Consider the following 4,505-nt stretch of genomic DNA (forward strand, 5'->3'; position numbering starts at 1 on the left):
TTTAATCTCCTTTAAGTGTTCCAACTAGAATGCATTTTCTGTTTTTACGGTTACACAATGAGCATAATCTATTTTACAATTACGAGAAGTGATGTAGAATTATTAAGAAGCAGACTTATGAGGGGCCACAGATTAATTTACCACGAGGAGAGGGCTGGGGTTGAGATGAAGTGTTTTTATATGTGGTACCGTTGAGCTTGGTTCAACCACATAGCATCTGTAATTTAAAACAAACTGAAGAATCTTGTTATGACCGGCATAGGGGCTTAGCCCAATGGGTTATGACCCAAGTATCTTAATTAGAGGCTTAGTCCAATTATCTTATCGTATTAGAATCGTTTGCTTAGGAGTCAAGTAAACCTCTCTATATAAAGAGAAGAGATGTATCAATCAATCTAATCAAGCAAGAAGCAATCAATATTTGCTCGGCTTCCCTTAGGGAGCCGGGAGACCTAAAGCCTAGCTGCCTCCTGCTTTCGCCGCCGCTGCTCCCGACACAAGGACGGCGCCACGCCGCCGCCACGCCGCCGGCCGTCGCGCACCAGCCCTCGCCTTTCCCCCTCCTTCCCCTACAACCTACGCCCTAGATCCGGTAGGGCCCTAGCTCCTACCAATTTGGTATCCAAAGACTTGGGTCCGATCATATCTTCGTCAACACCATCGCCGCCGCTGCCCATCTCCACCTCCGCGCCGATGACGTTCGCCCCAATGACCACCGCCAGGGCTCCACGCTGTCGGGCCCAGTCACCACCGCGGGCTCCTCACCGCCCCTGGCCCCCATCACTTCCGCGCCGCCAACGACCGCCGTCTTCACGCCGGAACAGGTCACCAATACCTTGCGGGATCTCATGACAGCCGTCCAGGGACTCCTTCTGAACCTGTACCAACCGTACATGGCTAGGCCGTACGCACCTCCGCCGGCTGCGCCGATCGCCGCCTACGGCCACCCCACGCTGCCATGGCCGTCCCAGGGCGTGCCTGCTTACAGCGGGCAGCCGCTGCTGCCGTTCCAGGCAGGCTCCCCCACGCTGCCGTGGCCGTCCCAGGGCGCGCCTGCCTACAGCTGGCAGCCGCTGCTGCCGTTCCCGGCAGGCTCCCCCACGCTGCCGTGGCCGGCCTGCACCGGGCTGCCGTTCCAGGAGGGGCACCCCGGCAAGACCACTCCGGCCGCGGCTCCTCTGTGGCATCTGCCGCCGCCGCCAGCTGCGGCTCCCCTCTGGCATCTGCAGCCGCCTTCCCCCGCGGCAACTGACGCACCCGCCCACCCTCCACAGCCGACGCTGCAACCACTAGCGCCACCTCTGCCCAGCTCAGGGGCGTCCTCGCCGGCCGGCCTTCTGATACATCAGGTCCGGTTTCCGGCCTCCCCGTCACCACTACCAGCTTGGGCGACTGGGTCTTCGCCATCGCCGGTCTACACCACGACTCCGGAGCAGCCGACCCCGTTTCTGCAGTTCGGCGGGCCATCCAGCTCCGCAGGTCCTTACCCGGAGTACTCCGACTAGGCGCCACCCGCCTCGCTACTCCACACCTCCGAGCTAGCTCGACACGACGCTCCGACCCAGACACCGCCGCGGTTCGCCAAGATCGACTTCGACACCTATGACGGCACGGAGGACCCCCTCAACTGGCTCAACCAGTGCGACCAGTTCTTTCGCGGGCAGCGCACCCTCACCTCGGAGCGCACCTGGCTCGCCTCTTACCACCTCCGCGGCGCGGCACAGACCTGGTACTACGCCCTCGAGCAGGACAAGGGCAACATGCCCCCTTGGGAGTGCTTCCGCGAGCTCTGCCTCCTTCGTTTTGGGCCCCCGATCCGCGGGAGCCGCCTGGCGGAGCTAGGCCGCCTTCCCTTCACCTCCACGGTTCAGGACTTCGCTTACCGTTTCCAGGCACTGGCATGCCACGCGTCGGGCGTGACGGTGCAGCAGCGGGCCGACCTCTTTGTCGGTGGACTTCATGATCACATCCGCCGTGGACGTGGAGCTTCGGGGACCCCAGGATATCCAGATGGCCATGTACTACGCCCGCGCGTTCAAGCGCCGCGCGGTGGCCGTCCAGCAGGAGTCACCGTCCCGGGCCACTGGGTCGCTACCTTGGCCAGATTCCGCTCAGGGTCGGCCTGCTCAGGCTTCCGCGGCACCCCTCGCCGCGACCGCGGCGCGCCCGTTCCGCCGGCTCACCTCGGCCGAGCTACTCGAGCGTCGCGCAAAGGGTTGTGCTTCAACTGCGACGAGCCCTACACGCCCGGCCACGCCTGCCCGCGACTCTTCTACCTGGAGGTTGCAGACTACATTCCGGAGGACGCCGTCGCCGCCGACCTTGCCGCCCCAGCTGTCGCGAAGGTGTTTGACACTGGTTGATCACCTCGAGGAGTTCAGCAAGCGCTTCCCCACCTTACAGTTCGAGGACGAGCTGTTTGTGCAGGCGGGGAGAAGTGTTATGACCGGCATAGCAGCTTAGCCCAGTGGGTTATGGCCCAAGTATCTTAATTAGGGGCTTAGCCCAATTATCTTATCGTATTAGGATCGTTTGCTTAGGAGTCAAGTAAACCTCTTTATATAAGGAGAGGAGATATATCAGTCTAATCAAGCAAGAAGCAATCAATATTTGCTTAGCTTTCCTTAGGGAGCCGGGAGACCTAAACCCTAGCCGCCTCCTGCTTTCGCCGCCGCTGCTCCCGACGCAAGGACGGCGCCACGCCGCCAGCCACCGCGCACCAGCCCTCACCCTTCCCCCTCCTTCCCCTACAACCTAGGCCCTAGATCCGATAGGGCCCTATCTCCTACCAAATCCCTTCTATAAAGCTAAGGTACGCCATTGGCGTACCCTCGGAAAAAAAACTGAAGAACATATATGCATCTAAATTCTCGGCATGACAAGTTGTCGACGATTTTTGAAGTTCCCACGTCTAGCTCACTCTGTTCAATATAGATCTCTTTAATATATATCATCTCGGAGCTTCAGATAGTTCTCTGTGTACTTAATTTAATCAAGTACTACTAGAAGATCGCAAGAGTTTATACATGTAAGTTCTTGATGGTCCTGATGGGAAGGTCAAAACAGAGCCTCCCCTGCTGCTCTCAACAAGATAAACTCAATGGGAACATGTAGACATTTATTTACCTTCTAGGTGTTGCCGCTATACACTATGCTTGGGACGGTAATATACACTGGCAAATTTCTTGGTAATGGAGTCAACACACGCCATCCTTATTCTTTCAGGTGTTGCCGGGTTGTCAAGGGGGAACCAGTCAAGATGACCCTCCTCTGCCCTGGCCGCTGTAATTGCGTCTTTTATCGCAAACAAGACGGAGGGAGCGAGGAAGAACGGGGGCTCTCCTACAGCCTTGGACGAGTGGATGGCCTTTGGGTTTGGAACGCCCTGCAGTGAAGAGAATAAAGTGACAGATTAAACAAGGGGACACGGAGTAAATAGAAACAAAGACATGCCTTCCAAAAAAACACAATTCAGCTATGAAGTTTATGTTGAAGATATTCTGTTTTAAAGGATTCCACGTTGCCACATGATTCTGTGCGTAAAATGCATGTGGGAAGTACTGTCATCTATACTGGTCTTCGCTTTTAATATCAAGCAAATGTGGAGACCTACGTCTACACTTCACATTATTTCTTCCATATATGCCTGTGGGCTGCGGTCGCTGGAGTGACAGAAAAGCCATCCTGCTAGGTACTCCCTCTAACAAATATAAGAGTGTTTAGATCACTAAAATAGTGATCTAAACACTCTTATATTTCTTTACGAAGGGAGTATCAATTGCCCTTTTTAGAAGAAAAAAACAATAAATCTTTTCGGGTGCATGATTCGATGATACATTGGTTATGTAGCAGAGTAACATTTAAGCACTAGACAGAGCAGCCCACAATTAGCTGTTACAGTTAATATAAGACAACAGTTTAACTTGTTAACTGGATAACAAATAGATGGACGAAGGGCCGGATGTCTGGTTTCATTTTAAGTTGTTTTCGAAGTAGTTTATGTCAAACCATTTTCAGGCATTTTGGACCAGCTATTGCAGTAAAAGAGCCCCTCATGTTGTAGTGCCTCACCACTACTGTTGCAGTACAAAGTCACACATTTTTTCTATCACTTCCGCTTCGGTAGACCCCCTGTAAACACAAGGACGGCCGAGATTGCCCAATACCCCTTCATAACAGAGGGCAGGATGTGCATATTTTGAAAAAGCTTCCCCCACCGGCCTGACCGCCCGCAAAAAAAAAACAGGTGAAGCAATACGTATATTAATACAGCCCGCCCGCCCGGGAGGGAAAAAAAATTAAACCGGCCGGCCGCACGCGCCTGGTGACATGGCAGGCATGCAGACGTGCCCGCCCGCGATCACGGGTGCAGTCCCCGCAGTTAACGCGTCGCGCCGCACCCGTCGCGGCCCCACCCCCCACGTCCCCCGACCCCACGCCAGCCCGCACCCGTCCGCCAATCACGGCGCCCGAGGCGTGCATGCACGCAGGCGGTTGCACGCACG

General features: G+C 55.5%; 1 pseudogene; it reads right to left on the reverse strand.

The window, feature by feature from the left end:
• Positions 1 to 3,142: 3,142 nt before the first annotated feature.
• LOC119319456 overlaps positions 3,143 to 4,505 on the reverse strand; it is a 36,626-nt pseudogene continuing 35,263 nt past the window's right edge.

Source organism: Triticum dicoccoides, chromosome 6A (genome assembly GCF_002162155.2).
Source record: "Triticum dicoccoides isolate Atlit2015 ecotype Zavitan chromosome 6A, WEW_v2.0, whole genome shotgun sequence".
Classification (NCBI taxonomy): Eukaryota; Viridiplantae; Streptophyta; class Magnoliopsida; order Poales; family Poaceae; genus Triticum; species Triticum dicoccoides.